This window comes from Myxine glutinosa, chromosome 6, assembly GCF_964187855.1.
Source record: "Myxine glutinosa chromosome 6, kmMyxGlut1.1, whole genome shotgun sequence".
NCBI lineage: Eukaryota > Metazoa > Chordata > Myxini > Myxiniformes > Myxinidae > Myxine > Myxine glutinosa.
Window position 1 is genome coordinate 178,576,200 of NC_136266.1, and position 25,104 is coordinate 178,601,303.

At 43.4% G+C, this 25,104-nt stretch overlaps 1 protein-coding gene across 3 annotated transcripts in view; it reads right to left on the reverse strand.

Annotated features, from left to right (window-relative positions):
* Positions 1 to 25,104, reverse strand: part of LOC137428984 (uncharacterized) — a 158,140-nt gene that overhangs the window by 82,569 nt on the left and 50,467 nt on the right. The window contains exon 1 of one of the 3 annotated variants that reach the window (XM_078780906.1): positions 13,562 to 13,728. The exons of 1 other annotated variant lie outside the window; for it this stretch is intronic. The gene's annotated coding sequence lies outside the window, so the exon portion shown is untranslated. Of the gene's footprint in view, positions 1 to 13,561; positions 13,729 to 25,104 lie in introns of those variants that run through there. One more of the 3 variants, XM_078780904.1, reaches the window with a different exon arrangement.

Consider the following 25,104-nt stretch of genomic DNA (forward strand, 5'->3'; position numbering starts at 1 on the left):
TTGGCAATAAATTACAAATCCCTGTCACCTTCCATCGAACGTCAGGCATGGCCAGTCGGTTCATGAGAGGCTATTAGGCCAACGATCTTCGTGGCAGACCCCACAGGAATGTGGGAATCATTCAAGCATTAATGAAGTAGTTGTCGATATATCATGTGCTGTGATGCTCTGTGCAACTTGTTTTCTTAAGAAAAAAGGATTTCTTGAAATAAGATTATTTTTTTTTGATTTTTTAGCGGGTAGAAGAAATCTCTTATGCACCTGAAAATGCAGACGGTGGGGAGGGGGAGGGACAGGAAATAAAATTTCCTTGATATGCTATATATTGCAGTAAGCCTTGGGAAAACCACATTTTATAGTTGGCCGCTGACTGGGTATCCTGAGTCGTACAAAGAAAGTCCTTCCGTGGCATTCCTGAACTATTATCCACCCACAAGGCTTTCATCCTCACCTTGATGGAGTACTGCTCTGTCCTCTGGGCTGGCTCCTGGGCCTCACATCTTGCTGAGCTTGATGCCATGGAAACCAAGGCCTTCAGGATCATTGGAATATTCTGCGATGAAGTTGAGTCTATGGGATTATCACGTCGCCATTGCAGACAGGTCGGTGGTCTGTCTGTCCACAGCCTCCTTTCTGGCCTTGCACCCTCTGCTCTTTCTGTGCTTCCTCCCCCCCGCTTCCTCCCCCCCCCCCGTCCCCCTTCAGGTTTGTGCTGGGCACACAGGTCCACCATCAACCCTGAAACTACTTATATCCAGAATCATTGCTCACCTCCACTCATTTGCTCTTCTTTTTCCCCACCTGTGGAACCAACTTCCACATCCTCCTCAATCGCATTCTTCCCTTCAGGTCTTCAACACAGGTGTTCGCCATCATCTCAGATCATCCCCAATCCAAAACCATATTTCCTACCCCCGTTAACCCACCAACCCCAATCACTCCTTCTTCCACGTTTCCAATTATCCCTCCTGAAGGTTTCCTTCTGCATCCATCTTGGTCACCCCATGCATCATTTCGTGCTCCCCCCCCCCTCCCCCCATTCATCCCCACCCCCAGTTTTGTGATTTTTTTCCCCTGGAATCATGGCTTCGAGTTTTCAGCGTATACCGAATTTCAGCTTTCTTGCCCACTAAGAAAGTATCAAACATTTAAATGAGTACGTCAGTCAGTGGTTACAAATGCATGCATAGTTGTGGCTGAAAGGTTAAGGTTGTTGGCTCATAGTATTCTTGAGCCAACAACAATAGCTGAGTTCAAGCCGCCAGCCCATACCAAAACATCACCAGGTAGGCTACCGGCCTGTAATCCTTCCGAGGGTGGCAAAATGAGTACCAGATTGCTGGGAAATGAGGCCATTGAGTATCCCGCGTCCGAGTGGTGACCATCCAAGATTGTACCCCTTTGCCATGAAACAGTCTGTCTATACTGCACATACTTCTTGTTTGAAGAAAAAATACATCATTCCTGAATTGCACCACTCACAATAAAGGTTTTCTCATTTTGAGTTGTTTTTGTCTTAAGATAAGGAAATTTTGGCGGTGTATACACATTACTGTGCACTGATTTATACACTGTTTCTTAATGTCCTTGTTATTAGTCCCCTACCGGTGTACACCGGAGGGGACTATAGGTTTGCACGCCGTCCCTCCGTCAGTCAGTCCCTCCCTCCGTCAGTCCATCCGTCCCTCCGTCAGTCCATCCGTCCCTCCGTCAGTCCATCCGTCCCTCCGTCAGCCCATCCGTCCGTCAGTCCGTCAGTCCATCAGTCCGTCAGTCCGTCAGTCCGTCACGCAAAGAAGTTTTCCGGACTTTTTTTCTAAACGCTTAATGCTAATGATTTCAAACTTGGCACATGGTTTCCTCATGATAAGTTACAGGTCAAGTTCGAACTTCACGACGTTTCGATCATTTTTAACAAAGTTATGGCACTTTGAACTTTGGGAATTCTGATAATTCTGATGATCCTTAACTCAGTGACATTTAAAGTTTTAATTTCCTTTAAAAACCAATTTCTCTGCAATAATTGGACCGATTGAGATAAAAAATTTCACCATAGGAGGGACTCGGTCTGTAGAATATTTTAATGGTAATTATGACCTCACAGGTCACGTGGTTCGGCCGCCATATTGTTTTTCGTGAAAACATGAAAACCCCTTTTTCTCTACAACGGCCGAACAGATCGAGGCCAAACTTTGCAGGCAGAAACGCATACCCATGACGAACAAAAAACTCAGCGAGCATGACGTCATGCGTCACATGGTTTCAGATTGATGACGTTTTTAAGCATGAACCTTTAAAACCGAGCTCCTCCCTCATTTTTGATCCAATCGAGGGGAAACTTCACAGATCTGTTCAGCATGTCAGTCTACTAAAATGTCATTTTGGAATTTGCGATAGGGCACGTGGTTTGGCAGATATCGTTAATTAAACGAAAAAAATAAAAATGGATATCTCTTGAATCGCTAGTACCTCAGACCGTGAGTTGGTAATAATTTATATAATTCACACAGTGCAATACGTTCCACGGAGCGACCTTGCGGGCTTATCAACGAGGCGAGGCGTGACACACACGTGTCTCAGCATATCTCAGATCAAGTTTGAAAACCAGCATCAACCGTGTATAAATTTGCATATTCGATCATTTTTGACAAAGTTATGGCACTTTGAACTTTGGTAGGGGACATGTATTGCAGCGCAATACTCAGAATGCTTGTTCATATAAATAACCTGGTGTTGGCTTAATGGTGAAGGTGGCTGGCGTAAGATCTTATTAGGGTCTTGAGTTCGAGCCCCTGTCATGCTGCTAAATAACACCAGATGGGTTGACTCAGCAGCTTACTGGAAAATGAGTACCAGCTTTTACTGGAAGCAGGGGGCCCCGCATCAGCGGCACAGCCACACTTCCAGCAATGAAGCAATCAGCAGCACGAGGCTGCATACGAAATGTTGATTTATATAAAGGTACCTCGTATTCATGTTAAAGTACACAAGTGATGACGTAATATTTGTGGGGAAAATTGCACGCTCGGTCAGGGTCGCCCAGATAGCTCAGATGATGGCGGAGCACTGGTACGGTTTTCAGAAGGACCTGGGTTCGATACCTTGTCTGGGTATGTAAATTCCCCACATATATCAATTTAATTATTCAATCATGTTCATTAGTCTAATTAATATTTTCTGCTTATGTACAGATTTATTTATTTTCTGCTTATGTACAGATTTATTTATTTTCTGCTTATGTACAGATTTATTTATTTCCTGCTTATGTACAAATTTATTTATTTTCTGCTTATGTACAGATTTATTTATTTTCTGCTTATGTACAGATTTATTTATTTTCTGCTTATGTACAGATTTATTTATTTTCTGCTTATGTACAGATTTATTTATTTTCTGCTTATGTACAGATTTATTTATTTTCTGCTTATGTACAGATTTATTTATTTTCTTCTTATGTACAGATTTATTTATTTTCTGCTTATGTACAAATTTATTTATTTTCTGCCTATGTACAGATTTATTTATTTTCTGCTTATGTACAGATTTATTTATTTTCTGCTTATGTACAGATTTATTTATTTTCTGCTTATGTACAGATTTATTTATTTCCTGCTTATGTACAAATTTATTTATTTTCTGCCTATGTACAGATTTATTTATTTTCTGCTTATGTACAGATTTATTTATTTTCTGCTTATGTACAGATTTTTTTATTTTCTGCTTATGTGCAGATTTATTTATTTTCTGCTGATGTACTATATGTACAGATTCCTCGTTTTCAAATGCTGCACTGTGAAGAAAAACTATGCACAGCCAACCATTCTTCATGAAATACTTCTCACCACAACCCTCGTTGAATTGTTGGTCAGCCTCTGCAATGAAAAGTTTGCCCAATTGTCTCATGTGCTCCATGATTTGCCACCAACGTTGTCGTGACACTATGTAAAATAATTGATTGTCGATCTGAAGACGTTCCAAGATTGATTCGTCATCGGCATTTTACATCTTTACATCAGCAACAGTCAGACTGCATCAAATGTAGCACAATTATCTATTTCGCAACAACTGAGATAAAAACAATGAGGCTTTTGATGAAGGCCAACTGGACACGATTAAAGCTCCAGATGACGCCCAAGTTTCATCTGGTGTTCATTTCTATCGTCAGGCAAGTGTCCCAAGTCTGTTTACCGAAGTGCCATTTGCTTCTCCCAACGACAACAGTTTGATAAGCAAATAGCCAGATAAATGCAGATAAACTGTCCATGAGGGTGAAATGTTGACAATGAAGGATAGTGGAGCCAACATCACTGTTTGTTTGACTGAGGTAGTGGTTGGTCCAGTGTAACGACGTGTACCCTATCACAACTCCTCATGAGCTACACGCTTCGTCGACATTACTACACAGCTCTTCACAACAACAACAGCTTCATTGACTGGTCACTCTGACTTCCTGTCTTACAATGGAGCCCGTGAGTGTGGGTGGTGAGTTTGATCAACCAATCAAATTGCGAAGTGGAACAAGTGATTTAGTGATCTTCACTCACCGGGAGGTGACGTGATCGGGCCTTGTCTTCCCTCCCACTGCGCCTGGTTATTGCATTCCAGGTCGAACACTAACAGGCCCAACTGAGTCGACGTCCTGTGTAAAAGGTGCCTTTTGTGGAATCTCAGCATGGGTTTTCAGTTACAATTGCCTTCCTGCACTCCTGGACGAAGCCATCACACCTGAATTCAGTCACAAGGCACAGGGATTGGCAAGGTAGCTGGTAGAGGGGCTCGTGTAATATCAGGATCAAATATGAAAGAGATGGAGAGGTTTGAATAATCCGACCCTTTGATTTCATCGCAACCTCATCCATGAGCTTCTCGTGACGTCGAGCAGTGGTTGCTCATTACACACCTTTTTGTCAGCAAAATACTGTTTTCCACACTCATTACCTCGACCCTTAAACACCGCTACCTTTACCAACTTAAATATCACGCACACCTCTACCTTTACCACCTTAAATATCACGCATACCTCTAACTTTACCACCTTAAATATCACGCACACCTCTAACTTTATGACCTTAAATATAACGCACACCTCTAACTTTACCACCTTAAATATCACGCACACCTCTAACTTTACCACCTTAAATATCACGCACACCTCTAACTTTATGACCTTAAATATCACGCACACCTCTACCTTTACGACCTTAAATATCACGCACACTTCTAACTTTACGACCTTAAATATCACGCACACCTCTAACTTTACCACATTAAATATCATGCACACCTCTACCTTTACCACCTTAAATATCATGCACACCTCTACCTTTACCACCTTAAATATCATGCACACCTCTAACTTTACCCCCTTAAATATCACGCACACCTCTAACTTTATGACCTTAAATATCACGCACACCTCTAACTTTACCACCTTAAATATCACGCACACCTCTAACTTTATGACCTTAAATATCACGCACACCTCTAACTTTACCACCTTAAATATCACGCACACCTCTAACTTTACCACCTTAAATATCACGCACACCTCTAACTTTATGACCTTAAATATCACGCACACCTCTAACTTTATGACCTTAAATATCACGCACACCTCTAACTTTACCACCTTAAATATCACGCACACCTCTAACTTTATGACCTTAAATATCACGCACACCTCTAACTTTACCACCTTAAATGTCATGCACACCTCTAACTTTAAATATCACGCACACCTCTACATTTACGACCTTAAATATCACGCACACCTCTAACTTTACCACCTTAAATATCATGCACACCTCTAACTTTACCACCTTAAATATCACGCACACCTCCAACTTTACGACCTTAAATATCACGCACACCTCTAACTTTACGACCTTAAATATCACGCACACCTCTAACTTTACCACCTTAAAAATCACGCACACCTCTACCTTTACCACCTTAAATATCACGCACACCTCTACCTTTTAGACCTTAAATATCACGCACACCTCTACCTTTTAGACCTTAAACATCACGCACACCTCTAACTTTACCACCTTAAAAATCACGCACACCTCCAACTTTATGAACTTAAATATCACGCACACCTCTACCTTTTAGACCTTAAATATCACGCACACCTCTAACTTTATGAACCTTCGATACTTTGCAAACCTCTACTTTTTGGAACTGTTTTGCCATCATGAAATGTCACGTGGCCGTGAGTCTGAACACTATATATATATATATATATATATATATATATATATATATATATATATATATATATATATATATATATATATATATATATATGTGGTTGTGGTTTTGAGAACCCTCACTTTGTAAATACTTGTAAATAATATTCCATCATTTAAAAGGTTAAATTGGAACCAGTCAGCACGGGGCCACCGCATGCAGTCCAGCGTTGCTTATGTATGGGCGGGAGTTGCGGGCTCCCGCCGGCTTGCTATGCGGTCCCGTGCCAGAGACCACTGATATCCCGCCGAGGGAGGGCTATGCACGTCACCTAGAGGAAGGCATGGAGAGGGTCCATGCCGCCGGCTCCAGCTGGCGGGGGCCAAGATGAAGCGCAGGTACGACCACCGGAGCCAGGGGAGTCAGTACGCTCCGGGGATGAAGATTTGGTTCTTCAATCCCCCGAGGCGGAAGGGTAGGTGCCCCAAACTCACCTCTCCCTGGCAAGGCCCGGGGGTCGTCCTTTCGCAAGTCTGTGACGTGGTCGTTAAGATCAAAATTGGGCCAGGAGCCCTCCCTCGGATCGTCCATGCCGACCGGATAAGACCCTACACCGGCGAGCAGGCGCCCTCGTGGATCGCCTCGGCTTTAGACGCCGAGGTGGGACCCAGTACCTCACATGACGGGGGCTCATAGTGCGAGATTACTGGGGGGTGATAGGGGGAGATGCCCGATGTCGAGAGATGGTAAATCTACCATCCCTCACATCACCACTGTATTTGGGCAAAGGAGCTATAGGTTTATGGGGTGGCAGTGAAAACTAGCCCGGGAGGGTTAGGATAATGTATAGGGAACTAGAGATGACTATAGGTGACCAGGATTTAAGTAGTGACATTGTACAGGTAGTGGGGACATAGCCAGGTTAGTTGGTTGATAACGACGAGGGATGTGCAATAGTATAAGGGGTGACAGGGAAGCACTAATCTTGGAAGGGCAATAGATAGTTAAATGATGCTGTGTGTATGAGCTTTAAATTTTGGATGAAATGAGGAATTGAGAGGCAATGCTTGTGAAAGATGTGTGTGTGTGTATTGATGACATTGAGTGCATTGGCTTGCATGGTGTGCAAGTGCAGTACAGGTGTATGGAGAATGGTTGGATGGAATAGATGGTCTGGAGTAAATGGAGTATGGAATGAATGGTGTGGAGTGTGGAATACGTGGAGTGGAGCGTATGGTGCGAAGGAGTGGATGGGGGGAAGGATGGACCCCTTCACGAGTACCCGGGGAGGGTAGTTTAAAAGTAGGTAGAGGGAGTAGGTAAATTGTGGTTGGATGTTGACATCTGTGGTGCGGAAGTAGCAGTGTACTGCTTGAATGGGTGCAGGGGTGTATGGAATGGCTGGGCGTGTGGCCTGTTAGTGTGTGTGATTGGTTGAGCACTCTGCCACTGGTAGTCTGTTGGCCAGGTGAGGCCGCAGGTAGGCTCTGGGAGCCAGGTAGAGTTCAATGGGGCCCGAGGATCCAGAGAAGGACACGGGTAGCCCGACGCCAGAGAGGGCGGTAGCGGGGTGAGAGAGCCAGAGGGCCTTCCCCAGGTTAGGGTGAGAAGCAGGTAAGCTCGGGTGGCAACTGCAGTGGCGGAGGTGTGCAGGTGAGCGGTCCTGCTGGTGAGCCACACGACCCAGCCCTGAAATTGTGCAATGGCACAGAAGGAAAAATCAGGGGAGCGAGACCCCAAATTGGAGAGTGCCACAGTTTGGTTAATGGGAATTGGTTTTTTCGAACCACATAGTTTAATGATGGCCAATGGATTGGCAGGGTAAAACCCCAGGTAGTGTAAAGTGTTAATGTCAATTAGAGTAAAGATAGGAGAAAATCTCTTCGCAAAATCCACATCCACTTACCAAGGTGAAATAACTCCACACCACATTTTTTTGGCAAGCATTTGAAATGAAAGACGCATCATGACGTGGGGGGACATTGTTTGTATTCCATATCTTCCTCCATAGGAGGGATTGATGACGGATTTGGTTTAGAGGGGATGGGAAAGACAAGACATTAGCGACGGATTTGTAATTTGTAAATTGTGTAAATACGGGGTAGGGGCAAGGGTAGGGTAGGTGACATGGGGGGTGACGAACGGTTAGGGACGAGCTTTCTCGGCTCGCTCTCCCGCGCCCTTCATGTCACATTGCTTTGTATTGGTGTGTACCCTTGCACCCATGCCCACTGATCTGCTTGTCCTTCCTTCCCCACTCACGGACCATTGTTCTTTTGTGCCCGGGGGGGGGGGGGGGGGTGTGTGCAGGTGACCACAGTTGTGCGCCTGCACCTTTGCTGCCTCCGGCCTGCACTGATGCACCATATGGACCACACGTTCTGTGGCCTAGCACCACTCATGGACCACATGTTCCGTGGCCTAGCACCACCTTATGGACCACACGTACTGTGGCCTAGCACCTCTGCTGGGACCGGCCATGATTGCCCGCGGTATCTGGTTGCGGACCACTGTTTTCAAAGTGGCCTCCATGCCATGCAGGTGGACCACCGGAGTTGGCCCTGCTGGCCCTGAGTAATAAAAAGCAGACGCGGTGTGTGCCCTCTTAATAAACAACATCAAGCAAGATGACAACCAGAAGCATCGGCCCAGCAGAGAAGACATCACAAGGCATCATTTATTATTTTAAAAATGGTTGTTTTTGTGCCTTTTTCATTTATGGTGCTTTTGGTGCATTGATTATTTTTGGTGCTTTTTGGTGCTTAGTGGTGCATTCTTATTATTGGTGCATATGGTATGGTGTATCAGTGTAGTGCAGTGCAGTGATTTTCCTCTTCTCAAAACATGTTTTTCTTGTTTCCCACAAAAGACAGGTCCTGGGTGACAGTTTGTAAATAATTTGTGTTTTTGTAAATAATGCTCCCCACCGGCTTAAATGTGTAGTTTAAAAATAATTCCGCTATTCGGTTAGTCTATGGGCATGAGTCTCTTAGATAGGATGCAAAGCAGCAGTCGGGACATATTTAGTGTTAAAACTGTCGCACTCAGGGTGAGGTTAAAAGTAGAGAGTAACCACACCTAAGTGTCACACTAAGTTAAAGTTGTTTCGGCCCGGGCCGGCCTGGAGGAAAGGAGGGTGCAGTGTTGTGGTTTTGAGAACCCCTCACTTTGTAAATACTTGTAAATAATATTCCATCATTTAAAAGGTTAAAGGTTGCACCCTTAGTTAGTCCATATGCAACACGTAGGCCACCATAGGAACTTTAGTTATTTCCTTATTATGTGTCAGATAAGGCCGTGTTCCCAATAGTTGAATCTACATTGCATCAATTAAATAAGCATAGGCCCTTCCGTTCATTTTGCAGCCGCTCTCTACAAGCTACGCCATTATGCGCCCCTACAGTCGGGGCTTGTCTCTCCCCAATTTGTCACGTGGTTTGATTAGCAGCGTTCCCTGCATTGAGCCTTCGTCGACACCTTAGCGCTCGCTCCAAACGCCATTGAACATGCGGTCTCAGGCCGAGGAAAAGGGGGCGGGACACAAGAACGAGGTGTGGCACGTAAACTCACCATTAAGGGCGGAGCCGGTGAGCCCTCGCCAACCAACCAGGGCTGAGGTGAGCTCACTGGTGGGCGTGGTGTGATGAAGCGCGCATTGATCTGTGAGCGCATTATATAAGCGCACGCGCAAAGCCCTTTGACGGACCTCTTTCCACAGACTTCTTTCCACGGACTTCATTCGGCGGATTCCTTTTGCACGGACTTGGGGACTTGAGGAACTGCGTGAGGGAGCTCGTTTGATACGAACTGCCTCTGATACGAACTGCCTCTGATACGAACTGCCTCTGATACGAACATTAATCGGGAGGGAGAGAGCGCTGGCACGAAATACGTATTACGTCCGTAGCCTCCCAGTCCCCCCGATATACGTAAGGTCCGCTCGCGGTCAACGACAACGACGCGCTGCTGGCCTGCTTCCACCACTACCACGGCACAAGTCGGGACCGGACGAGGAGCCTGGACATCTGCTTGGACCTTCCTCCCCTACCAGCTACCACCCCGTGTGAGTGTGTCTGTTTGTCCTGGGGTCGTTAAGTTAAGACTGTTTAGATAAGCCTGCCCTGTGTCCTGCTTCTTCTTCTTCTTCTTGTATATTCCTTTAGTTTCCTCTTTGGTTTGTTAATAAATGTACCTTGTTCTTTCTTGGTTTTTCCCTAATCCGATCGCCTCCGTCCTTTCTTTCCATTGAGTACCTGTGGCATAATTTCGGAACCGCTATAATCTGGTTTAGTCTCTTGGTTAAAAGCTCGAAAAGCGGATTGCTAACCGCTCGGCAATTTCCATCTTATCCGTGGTTCGAGCGGGAGTTATTTCCCTGCTCGCGGTCGGTGTTGGTAATTAGGTATTTGGGACCCAAATTGACTAATCACCCTACCCAAGACCGACCGGGAGGAGCGTTGTAGCTTCCAGGACTCGGGACGGCCAGCTTAAAAGGACAAGGGGATTAACCCCCCCCCCCCCCCCTTGATAAGGGGAGAGCCGACCCCCGAATCCGCAACAATATATACATACTAGCTTCGTTACTGAGGAACGGGCTTATTTTAGCTGAGGCTAATGACTGTACCTGAGTTGCTGTGTTGTCATGATTTACACCAATCATAATACAAACAATTATTTTGCACAAATGTATTTGTTGTGTTTGTGATATTACATTTTTATAGGCAATTTAGGTTGAAGATTTAGGTTGAATGTTTTTTTTTCAAGAAAGAACCCCTCAGCACAAACATAGGGGAGGGGCAGGTGCAGACTGGAAGTTTGGGACGATTACACCTCACCACCACGTAATTCAAAACACCTCACCACCAAGTAATTCAAAACACCTCACCACCAAGTAATTCAAAACACCTCACCACCAAGTAATTTGAAACACCTCACCACCAAGTAATTCAAAACACCTCACCACCAAGTAATTTAAAACACCTCACCACCAAGTAATTTAAAACACCTCACAGCCATAAAACACGTAATGAAAACACCTCACCACCACGTAATTCAAAACACCTCACCACAAAGTAATTTAAAACACATCACCACCACGTAATTCGAAACACCTCACCAACACGTAATTCAAAACACCTCACCACAAAGTAATTTAAAACACATCACCACCACGTAATTCAAAACACCTCACCAACACGTAATTCAAAACACCTCACTACAAAGTAATTTAAAACACATCACCGCCACGTAATTCGAAACACCTCATCACCAACTAATTCAAAACACCTCACCACCACATAATTAAAAACACCTCACCACCACGTAATTATAAATACCTCACCACTACGTAATTATAAACACCTCACCACCACGTAATTATAAACACTCACCACTATGTAATTCAAAACACCTCACCACCATGTGATTTAAAAACACCTCACCACCAAGTAATTTAAAACACCTCACAGCCATAAAACACGTAATGAAAACACCTCACCACCACGTAATTCAAAACACCTCACCACCACGTAATTCAAAACACCTCACCACAAAGTAATTTAAAACACCTCACAGCCATAAAACACGTAATGAAAACACCTCACCACCACGTAATTCAAAACACCTCACCACCACGTAATTCAAAACACCTCACCACTATGTAATTCAAAACACCTCACCACCAAGTAATTTAAAACACCTCACCACCAAGTAATTTAAAACACCTCACAGCCATAAAACACGTAATGAAAACACCTCACCACCACGTAATTCAAAACACCTCACCACCACGTAATTCAAAACACCTCACCACAAAGTAATTTAAAACACATCACCACCACGTAATTCAAAACACCTTACCACCACGTAATTCAAAACACCTCACCAACACGTAATTCAAAACACCTCACCACAAAGTAATTCAAAACACATCACCGCCACGTAATTCGAAACACATCACCAACTAATTCAAAACACCTCACCACCACATAATTAAAAACACCTCACCACCACGTAATTATAAATACCTCAACACTACGTAATTATAAACACCTCACCACCACGTAATTATAAACACCTCACCACTATGTAATTCAAAACACCTCACCACCATGTGATTTAAAAACACCTCACCACCACGTCATTTAAAAACACCTCACCACCACATAATTCAAAATACCTCACCACCACGTGATTCAAAACCACCACAACGTTATTAAAGACACTTCACAACCACGGAAACAAAAGTTTGAGGGAGTTTGGGGTATGGGTATGTATGGGTATGAATAAGCAGGGAGCGATGGGAAGGCTTGACATCCACTTGGTATAGACGAGGTTAAGTGTCACAGAAAAGTTTCTGGGCTGTAAAAGTCTTCTTGTTACCTCCGACACCAAAGGTGGATGGAGGTCATGTTTTCACCCCTGTCTGTCCGTTTGTCTGTCTGTCCGTTTGTCCGTACAACACAGACACTGCCCAGATGTGTAGATATAGAGATAAATGACTGTACCCGAGTTGCCGTTTTGTCATGGTTTAAGCCAATCATACTTCAAACAATTATTTTGCACAAATGTATTTGTAATATACGTGATATCACATTTTATAAACAATTGAAGTTGAAAAAAAAAATTCGCAAAAAAATTCCCCCCCAAAAAAAAAACTGGAAATTTTTTCAAAAAAATACCCTTAGGACATACCGACGGGAGCGATATGTGCATACCAGAAGTTTGGTACGATTTCACAAAAGTTTGACAAAGTAGTTCAGTGACAAGACAACACAACACAGGACAACACAGGATAGGACAGACGCTGCACAGATATATATATATATATAATGATCGTGTGCAAGCTTGCTGGTTCAATTTGTTGATTACATAGTGCGTTTACTTGTTCAGTTGTAAACTTATCAGAATGATAAAATGCAAATCCTCGAGTGAGAAATCTTTCAGAAGTTTTTCTCAAACCTCAAAATAAGTTCATTTTTTGAGGCAAACCCTGGCGTTACAAATTGAGTCGTCGTAGAGATAAAACCAAGAGATGGAGTTTAAAATGGAAATTAAAAGCTGAAGCGCAACAAGAAATGAACTTCAAATCAAAAACCCACTTGACCAGTGACATCGGTGGAAAATCAAACAAGGCCCTTGTTCTCTGGCAAACTATCAGCACCATCATTCCTCAACACCTCATGGTCACACCACCTTCACACATTGCACCTGGCCAGGTGTAAAAGACAGCAGGCTAGCACCCATTAGTTCCCACCTACCTGAAGCCCCCCACCCCAACCTCATACACCTTAAAGCTTTTTGGGGTACCACACCCCAAACCACAGGGGTACCACAAGGTTTGGGGTACCACAGGAAGGAGTAGACATACCTTTTCAAACGCAAATGGCTGAACACCACTCTCGCTGTTTTCCTAAAGACCAAGGGCTTCACAGAATGTACCTGTGGTACATGAGGTTTGTTTGAGGAGAGAATCAATCGCGGGCATTATGACACGTCTCTGCAGGCAACCACACACTCTGTCCAACTCTCCGATATTCCCTCGGGAGTAATCCTTAACAGAAGGCCTCTTGCCACATGGCAGGATATTAAGCAACGTCCCACAGCCAAATATGCTATTTGCTTCAGCAAGACAAATCTCCAAGGAGCTCTCGGAGACGATGGGAAAAGGAACACGATTAAGAGGGGTCAGGAAAAGGTAAGCAGCCAAAGGCTGCAGAGTCATGAGGTGTGTTGCACCATTTCCAGACGAGCTGACTAAGTGAAACGATAACGGCCACGGCAGCCATTGACCAACGGCCAAGTATCTCCAACCGTAACTTTCTGATATGATCATCGACTTCCTGTAACTCTCGTGCATGTCTATCGGACAATGGGACACCTTCCCTTGGAGGGAGCTCGTGCTCCTTTATACTCTCAGCACCTATACACACACACACACTGAGTCGTTAAGCTGTGGCTCACGAAAGTCCATGCAGATACCTGCACAAAGTGCGGAAACCTGTACTCAGAAAGATCTACATCCTAAAGGTGGATATCTTCAGGTTGCATATCACAAGAGCTGTTTTCCATTTAAGGACAAAAACTCAAGGTTGTGTTTGTGCGATTTGCATATGGGCCAAAAGGTGGTTGTGCATTAGTAAATAACACCCTTATTTAACCACCTTAATACCATCATTTAAAGCACGGGGTATGTATACACAAAGAATTAAGTTAAGCACCCCCCCCGTTTTTTTACAACCTCGCACATTACAAGTTTGTTGTCGTCAAAACAGTGTAATATACCCATGATATTGCTATATTTTCTGGAGAAGTGATATTATGGTCACATAAAAACATAACAATCATGCCGTTTTCAATATTTTATTCTGAATAATTTAAGGTGAAATTTTTTGGGAATTTTAGGCATATTTTCACCTCAATTTAAGTATGGAGCTATAGGTCCATCACGGACAGTGTGGATGACGTTTATGTTTTCTAACGTACAGTCATTGTTCTGAGAAGACCTCTAGCGATCTTTGCGTCAATAACGTGTGTAGGACCCACGTGATCGGATCACTGACTCAACCCTACGTCTCATAGACCCTGTAAGCCGTCGTATGCGTTGCTGTGGCAGGTTGTTCCATTCCCGATGTAATGCACGTTCCAATTCATCCAGATTGGCTATTGGAGGGACCATCTTCGCAATTTGTCGTCCCAACATGTCCCAAACGTGCTCGAGGGGGTTCAACCTGCCACAGCAACGCATACGACGGCTTACAGGGTCTATGAGACGTAGGGTTGAGTCAGTGATCCGATCACGTGGGTCCTACACACATTATTGACGCAAAGATCGCTAGAGGTCTTCTCAGAACAATGACTGTACGTTAGAAAACATAAACGTCATCCACACTGTCCGTGATGGACCTATAGCTCCATACTTAAATTGAGGTGAAAATATGCCTAAAATTCCCAAAAAATTTCACCTTCAATTATTCAGAATAAAATATTGAAAACGGCATGATTGTTATGTTTTTATGTGACCATAATATCACTTCTCCAGAAAATATAGCAATATCATGGGTATATTACACTGTTTTGACGACAACAAACTTGTAATGTGCGAGGTTGTAAAAAAACGGGGGGGGGTGCTTAACTTAATTCTTTGTGTATAGTTTGCTGCTATAACAATGAATTGTGACAATAAATAAAATCTTGGAATTTTTATTTTTTTGCAGAAATGAATAAGCAGGAAGCGATGGGAAGGCTTGACATCCACTTGGTATAGACGAGGTTAAGTGTCACAGAAAAGTTTCTGGGCTGTTAAAGTCTTCTTGTTACCTCCGCCACCAAAGGTGGATGGAGGTCATGTTTTCACCCCTGTCTGTCCGTTTGTCTGTCTGTCAGTTTTTTTTTGTTGTTGTTTGTTTGTTTTTGTATACAAGATCGAGGCTCATGAAAGAGCTAACATTAATCACAAAAAAAAATCAAACAGACACATAAAACATATAATAAGGGGAGCGGTAGACAAGATGGGGTGACAGGGGGAAACACACAAACACAACATTTGAGAGCAGGGACATCGGGAGATCTGTGGGAGGGACAGGGCTTGGGGGGAGGAGGCGTGGGAAAGGGGGGGGGGGGGTGGGAGAAGTATAAAAGACATGGACACTGCAAGGACTTCCAGGAAAGAAGTCGGAATTTAAAAAAAAGTGGATCTGGGGTGAATTAACGGGGGTAGAAAGATCAAGGTTTGGATGGGGGAAGATAAGAGATGGTGGTGTTTGTGAACAAAATATCTCAAAAAGTAGTGGACAGATTCGGACGAAACTTGGTGGACCGGTTGTGTGTGTGACAAGGTAGAATCGATGCAATTTTGGTGAAGATCCGGATCCGGATCCAACTAGTAGAATTTTTAAGTGATTATTCACCATTGAGTGATATGGCCAACCAGGTGGAGGTATGTATGCTCTCTACTGAGTGCCGTTCTCGTGTTTGTCTGTATTTCCCCACGGCACAACAAACACGGAAATAATTTCTTTCTTTCTCATCCAACCACCGACCCTCCCCCCTCCATGCCCCACCTCACTCTTTATACTCCCCTCTTCCCCATATAATATTATATATATATATATATATATATATATATATATATATATATATATATATATATATATATATATATATATTGTTGCGGGGGGCCGGGAGGTACGGTCAAATCCCCACTCCTGACAACAATTGTACGAGGGACCGGGAGGGTTCTAAATTTAAGGTGCACACGTCACCGAAGACGGCGATCGAACCCTCACTTTCACACACCTTATTCAATTGCGTGCCGAGCGGTTTTGCACGCTGTGGAAAGCGGCGTTACCCCACGAGATTTATGGACCTGAGTCTAGCCAAATGCGGTCCCGGATGATGCTAGGCCAATGGAGAAAAGACGTACCGAACAGGTTGGAAGTAAGAACAAAATGTACAGCCTTTTATTTGCAAGGCACAGAGAAACAGAGACGAAGATACAGCTTACCAAATATTACCTAATAATAACCCCGACTTGGCGCCTTCACACTCTGAGACAGACACACACACACACACACACTCACAGGGACAAAAGACACTCTGGTTAAGGGCGTACCGATGTACGTGCTGGGATTCCTCGCTGGTGACGACGTGGTCACCAGGCAAAAGGCAAAAATCCCAGGCAAAAGAGAATGAAATTGCGATCCGTGTGGGCTTTTACCAGATCCGCCCACACCCCTCAAAATGTTCCACAGCCTCCCATTGGCTGAGGTTTGCCGCATCATGGCGACAGCTTCCCGGCTCGCCATTGGTCACGTGGGCCGTGCTTTTGGCCACGCCTTTCTGCACATCTGGTGTTATGGCTTCCCTTAACCACACAAGGGTTTGACATTCTGCCTAACTCAACGCATATTGGTTTTGATTACTACACAATGGGAAAGGGCTAATCTTTACATTCAATAAGAAATAACTGACTAATGCAGGCTACATGTTGTCGTGCAACGAACCATAGGGGGGTTGCCTTTATGGCACAACCGCAACACTATATATATATATATATATATATATATATATATATATATATATATATATATATATATATATATATATATATATATATATATATATATATATATATATATATATATATATATATATACTGTATATATATATATATATCCCTCTGACCATTCTGAATTGGCCTGTCTGTTGTTCTCATCTTACCATAACGTAAGCTCAATGCTGGGTTTCCATGTTAACATCCTATATACATACTATGTTAATTTGTCCATTATCCACCAACGTTATTCTCCTGCACAGGGCCTAGAAAACTTTTCTGAATGGCCCCGTTGTGCTACACAATTTTTTGGAAACACATTGTTAAAGGACTTTGCACAGCCAGTTGATCGAGTACGCAGCTGAACACCCCCAGTAACGCATATAATGAAAGGTAACCAGCATTAAAGCCATACCGACACTTCTGGGAATGCGACTATAATGGCATCATTGGAGCGGTAAAAGGGTGTAGAGAAACATCCCACATTAATGGGCCGAAGTTTACTGCTTTTAAAACGAGGCAAGCGCAATGATATTCCGGCTATTAAACCAAGCAAACTGCCTGGTCGTATTTATTAATGCGCTACCACTGGCCTCGGTATAGCTACTCCATGCCTCCCCCCCCCCCCCCCCCCCCTTCACCGGCTGTGTGTAGCGCTTATTGGCATCGATTAGAGGCATCACAGCCTCGCACCCACAGGCCACAGCGTATCCATTACCGCATTTATACAACACAGCTATGACTACGGTGTTGGTAAACCACCCAAACGAGAATGTTCTCGAAGAAACTCCGAGCTACAGCGTACAGAATGTTTCGGTTATTTTTTATCATTATAATTTGAACTCTGCGTCGAGAGTAATGGGCAAAGAATGATCATGATACAATTGATACATACACATATGTATCGTACATTTGTACCCCCTAACTTGACGAGGCAGTAGGGCACAGATCGAGTCCCATCACAGCACTTGCTGCACGACCTGTCAGCAACAAGTGTCGTCCGCCACACAAACACGTTGTAGTGCTCATTGGGTTTATTGTGTGATTGTTGCTCAATAAATAAGGCACACTCATGAGACTGGTTGCCTGGTAATGATGGGACGCTGTGCCCTTTAAGGTGTATCTCAGGTATGTATATATCTGTATGCCAGGTCGGCTGTGGGACCTGCACGGTTTTTCGGTGCACGCTTCACGGACGCCTTCACGGTTTTTAACGTAAATTTTCATGTACGGACGCTTTCCAACGGCTCTGTGATATTTCCTGCTGTACTGGCTTCGATTTCTGTCGGCACGCCAAATATCAGTTTTCTACGACACCCGGAAGGTACCAAACATTAATATCAGTCAGTCAGTCAATCAGCCAGTGGTTATAAAGAGCTTTATATATTATGTACAGAGTGAGCCAGAAATATGGTTATTTTTAACACTCTTGTAAAGGGAATAAAAAGTTGTATTTCAAACCAAATTTTTACAAGAAAGTGAAGTACATAACATGCCATTTGTTTGTGGAAAAGAACATCGAGGAGATGCGCACCATTTCGTCTGACACATTCCTCCAATCTTGGACGCCAATTATTCATGACGTTCTGCAACATGGCCACGTCAATATCATTGATTTCACGTCTGTTTTCCTTAAGTTCATGAAGAGTTTGTGGACGGTTAACATACACTTTGTCCTTTAGATATGACCACATAAATAATCACATGCAGTCAAATTGGGTGACCTCGCTGGCCATGGAATATCGCCGTTTCTGGAAATGACATGCTTTGGAAAGAGCGCCCTTACAGTAGTCATGGACACTCTGGCGGTGTGGGAGGTTGCACCATCTTGCTGAAACCACGTCACTGGGCTCACTTCTGCAAATGTGTTTAATTCTCTGGAGGGGAAGTAAGAAACCATATCGGTATATCGAGCTGCAGTAACAGTGATGGCATTTCCGTTATCGTTCTCAAAGAAGTAAGGCCCTATGATGCGAATGACACTCAAGGTCACTCAAGTATTTTGCCTGCAAAAAATAAAACTAAATCAGTACAATATAAAAATAATAAAAATGCATGTTATGTACTTCAATACCATGAATGAATTTATTTTGAAATACAATTTTTTATTTCCTTCACACGAATTTCATAAAATGACCATATTTCTGGCTCACCCTGTATATATATATACAGCATATATATATATATATATATGTATATATATATATATATATATATATGTGTATATATATATATATATATATATATGTGTATATATATATATATATATATATATATATATATATATATATATATATATATATATATATATATATATATACATATATACATATATATACATATATATATATATATATGTATATATGTATATATATATACATATACATATATATATATATATATATATATATATTGTTACGGTTTTGTGAATAAAGATAACCCCCCCCCCCCCCCCCCCCCCCCCCCCTCGAAGGTAGATGCACCACAACATGTAGACTCGCTGTAGTTCAGTTATTTCTTAGTAAATATAAGCGTATTCCTTTCCTGTGTTAGTTTTGCGTTGAGCAGGCCAGTAAGTGAAGGCCTCGATTAGGCTGGAATACCATGTGCTCAGCCTGGAACAAGTCTGGCAAGGCCGAAGGGAGGAGCTGCAGGGGGGGTGGCCGGTAAGCCGCGAGCCGCCAATCAGAGCTCGAGGGGAGTGGCTCACAATGGCGGCTAGAGGAGAGGCTTGGAACATTCGGGTAGGACCGGGGAGGGGCTATATAAAACCCTGCCCCGAGCCCCCCGCGTCAGAGAATCGTCAGAGCAGACAAGTCAGACACGGTGAGAGTCAGAACGAGTCAGAGCTGGGAAAGCCGTGGTGGTTAAGTCGGAGATCAAAGAGACATTGTAGCCATGAGTGGATTGAGTTGCTTGTCATAGCCCTCTGTACACGAACTCTCCCCGTGCCCTGTGCCCTGCGCTCTGCTGCCGCTGTATTAATCGCGCTTGTTAAGACGACCCATTCCGGGCCACAGACGCGCGACCTCCTTGCCTGCGCTCCCAGCACACGTGCCGTGAACAACCGAGGGTCACGCCGGGCGAGCTGTCTGGAGTGGACGGCGCCAGGACGCGTTTGGGCGCGCGAACTTTTCCTTCCTCCTTTTGCCCCGCGTGAGTGAGTGGGCCCTTTGTCTGGGCTTTAAGTTAAGACTGTTAAGCATCTGCTCTGTGTCCCTTCCCTTTAGCCTGATCACTGTACATTAAAAATAAACCTGTGTTCTTTCTCATATTTGATCGTTCCCGTCCTTTCTATCTATTGGCCTAACATCGCACGAATAAAACCGCTCGAATTGGGTTCCATAAAAGTAACGGCACGAGTCACGTGATACGCAAACCGCTCGGCGTACTCGATTAGCGTGGCTTGTGCGAGGTCCGGTCCCCGTTTTCGTGGCAGTGTGGGTACCAAAGGTACGTGTGGAGTTGACCCGATACCCTTTTCCACGCTCGCTGCGGGAGTGGCGATGCGGCCTCGTGGACACGAAGACCCGAGGGGAAAAAGGGGTTTAACCCCCCCCTTTGTACGTCGGCGGGCTTCGGGAGATCCGCAACAATATATATATATATATATATGTATATATATATATATATATATATGTATATATATATATATATATATATATATATATATATATATATATATATATATATATATATATATATATATATATATATATATGTATATATATATATGAACATATACATACATGCATATATATATACACTACATGAGCAAATGTATGTGGACACCCCTTCTAATTTGTGAATTCGGCTATTTCAGCCACACCCATTGCTGACAGGTATATATAGTCAAGCACACAGCCATGCAATCTCCATAGACAAACATTAGCAGTATAATGGGCCGTACTGAAGAGCTCAGTGACTTTCAACGTGGCACCGTCATAGGATGCCACCTTTCCAACAAATCAGTTCATCAAATTTCTGCCCTGCTAGAGCTGCCCCGATCAACTGTAAGTGCTGTTATTATGAAGTGGAAACGTCTAGGAGCAACAACAGCTCAGCCACGAAGTGGTAGGCCACACAAGCTCACAGAACAGGACCGCAGAGTGCTAAAGCACGGAGCGCATAAAATCGTCTGTCCTCGGTTGCAACACTCACTACCGAGTTCAAACTGCCTCTGGAAGCAACGTGTCATGAGTCAATGGTCACGAGGTCTCGCAACAAAGCTTTGTGATTGGTCGATGGAATAGGCCCACCCCCTTCCCCCAGGTATACAGTATCTGGGAAGAGGTAAACAAGGAAATAATTGTTCTTGACAAAGGCTTGTGGGGGCCCAGGGCATGCCGGGTTGGTGGCCGAAACGTTTTGTCATGAAGCCAAAATCTATAGGTTGGAGAACTGTAAAATGGACTTATTCATATATACAATTATTCATATAAAATGGACATACATATACAGTATGTATATATATATATATATATATATATATATATATATATATATATATATATATATATATATATATACACACATATATATATATATACATATACATACATACAGTCACGTGAAAAAGTAAGTACACCCCATGTAAAGTTTTGACTTTTTCAACATATTTCAACATACAGCTATTTGATCTTCATTTCACCAATATTGAAAGATAAAGGTGATATAATACAACAAATATCATGAAACATTTACATTTTGTAGTCCATTGTATAATTTAAATAAACATAAATGCAAATTTCGCATGTGGAAAAAGTAAGTACACCCCTATATTTATCACTACTTCAAATACCTAAAATTAGAATTAGGTGCACCAGCTCAGGTGCAAATGATTAGAACATCGTTAGAGAGGAACTTGGAGGGACCTGTCTTATTTAAACCTCAGACATTTAGTTTGGTTTGCTCTTTGTTGTTGAAGTGTGCAGCGTCACCATGCCTAGATCAAAAGATCTCTCTGAGGCCTTCAGAAAGAAGGTTATACATGCCTACGAGTCTGGGAAGGGATTTAAAAAGATCTCCAAACAATTTGAAATCAATCATTCGACTGTCCGGAAGATCATTTACAAGTGGAGAGGTTTCCAAACAACTGCCAACTTGTTCAGGCCAGGCCGCCCCAGCAAGTTCAGCCCGAGAGCAGACCGCAAGATGCTGAAAGAAGTCTCGAAGAACCACAGAATGTCATCACGGGACCTACAGGTAGCTCTTGCCACTGTTGATGTCGAAGTGCACGAGTCTACCATTAGAAAGAGGCTGCACAAATTTGATCTACATGAGAAGTGTGCCAGGAGGAAACCTTTGCTGTCCAGAAAGAACATCAGGGCAAGACTAAAGTTTGCCAATGAACACCTAAGCAAAGACCAGCACTTCTGGAACAATGTGCTCTGGACAGATGAGTCAAAGGTAGAGCTATTTGGCCACAGTACCAGAAGACATGTTTGGCAAAAACCAAAGACAGCATTTGACCACAAGAACCTGATACTAACTGTAAAGCATGGTGGTGGAAATATTATGGTTTGGGGCAGCTTTGCTGCATCAGGGCCTGGGCAGCTCACCATCATATAATCCACTATGAATTCTTCATTGTACCAGAGGGTGCTTGAGGATAATGTGAGGCCATCTGTCAGAAAGTTGAAGCTCAACCGAAGGTGGACCTTGCAACATGACGATGACCCGAAACATACCAGTAAATCCACCAAGGAATGGTTGAAAAGAAAGAAATGGAGGGTTCTGGAATGGCCAAGTCAAAGCCTGGATCTAAATCCCATCGAGATGTTGTGGGGGGGATTTTAAACGAGCTGTGCATGCAAGAAACCCCTGAAACATCGCACAGCTGAAAGAATTCTGCATGGAGGAGTGGGCAAAAAATTCTCCCAGTCGATGTCAGAGACTGGTAGAGAGTTAAAAGAAACGCCTACTTGAGGTTGTTTCTGCCAAAGGAGGCAATACCACCTATTAGAGCCAAGGGTGTACTTACTTTTTCCACATGCGAAATTTGCATTTGTGTTTGTTTAAATTATACAATGGACTACAAAATGTAAATGTTCCATGATATTTGTTGTATTATATCACCTTTATCTGTCAATATTGTTGAAATGAAGATCAAATAGCTGTATGTTGAAATATGTTGAAAAAGTCAAAAGTTTACATGGGGTGTACTTACTTTTTCACGTGACTGTATCAATGCATATCAAAAAAAAGGTAATCCGAATTCAAGGGGTTAATATGCAAAGGTTATTTCGTTTGACAATTTACATGTGGTTTACCAATTATGAGGAGATCCTCAGCTTTCCATTGATGCCTTTCATGCATCATTGCTGTCACACATGACCTAGTACTTGTTCATTGAAAATGACAAGTTCAAATCGCATTTTTACAAGTTTGGCTCATCGATGCAAGTCAGGATAATTGGTGCAAAATGAACGTCAGATGTGAACTTTTCTCAGGAATGATTGGCCTTTATGCACCCACACCTTCAACATGTCCACCTCCCCTTTCAACACAAAGCTCACAGCGGCGGAGCATACCCTGAACTGCTCGTCTCACCATAGCCGGGTCATTGCGCAAATCATCCACTTCATGTTGAATACGGCCCTGCAATTCATCAAGATCACGGGGAGGAGTTACGAACACCTTGTTCTTTAAATGTCCCCAAAGGAAATAATCACATGGTGTGAGGTCAGGTGATCTTGGTGGCCATTCCACTGCATGGTTGAGGGCGATGACTCGGTCTCCAAAGAGTTCCCTCAGTCGATCTCGGACAGCGATAAGACGATGTGCTGGGGCGCCATCTTGGGCCCACCAGAGATATCTGAAGACACCACAAACCTGTCGCACAAAGTTCTCCTCCAGCTGCGGTAAAACTTCATCATTGATCATCTGCAGATACCTGTTACCACTGACATTCCTTTGAAAGAAAAATGGTCCGATCACCTGACCACTTCCACAAAGTCCCAACCAAACGGTCCACTTTTGTCGATTCATGTTGGTGTCAAAATTAAATTCCGGGGGTGGTCCTGTCGGTGCATATTCAAGAACATTATGGGTATTGACCTTGCCGTCCATGGCGAAAGCAGCTTCGTCGCCGATAACGAGATACCGCAGGAAATTGACATCTGCTTCGCAACGTGCTATCAACCATCCGGCAAGCACCAGCCTCCTAGCAAAATCCCCTGGCGTAGGTTGATGCCGGATGTGAATCCGATATGGATGTTGGTGGAGGTCCAGTCTTGTGATTCGGTTGAATGTTGCCAAAGGCAATCCCGTCCCATTTCGTCTTGCGCTGGTATCCCTGGTATGCTCCAAAACTTGCTGCCTTACTGCTGCAATGTTCATTTCCGATCGCCCAGTGCGCCTCCTATCAGAATTCCCTTTGTTGCGGTTGAGACTAGTGCCATGCTCTTGGTATTTTCTAACATTCGCCCAGATGGTTTTGGCTGCTGGAGTAGGGCGGGTCATACTCAGGTGCCAAAATCAATCTGAAGGAAATCCTAACATGAGGGGTGTCTATATTATGTGTTTTTTTATGGGGAATTCAAATATGAGTTTATTTTTTGGATAGAATAACTCTAACCTACATCAATTTGTATTTCTAAATTGCCAATTTTACCCTTTCGAACCCCTTTATAAGATATTAAAAGATATAAGGGAAATCATTCATATTGACACAGCCAAATCAAATGTACATATTTATTAACAGGTGAACTGTATGTATATCACTGGTTACAATTACAAAGATCAATCTCCTTACTTCTTGAACTTTACCAGGTTGCACAAGTCCTGCTTTGACTCATTCTTGGACATCAGCCTCCTGCTGGTCTCCTGAGCCCTGATGCCTCCATCCCTCTTTTCCT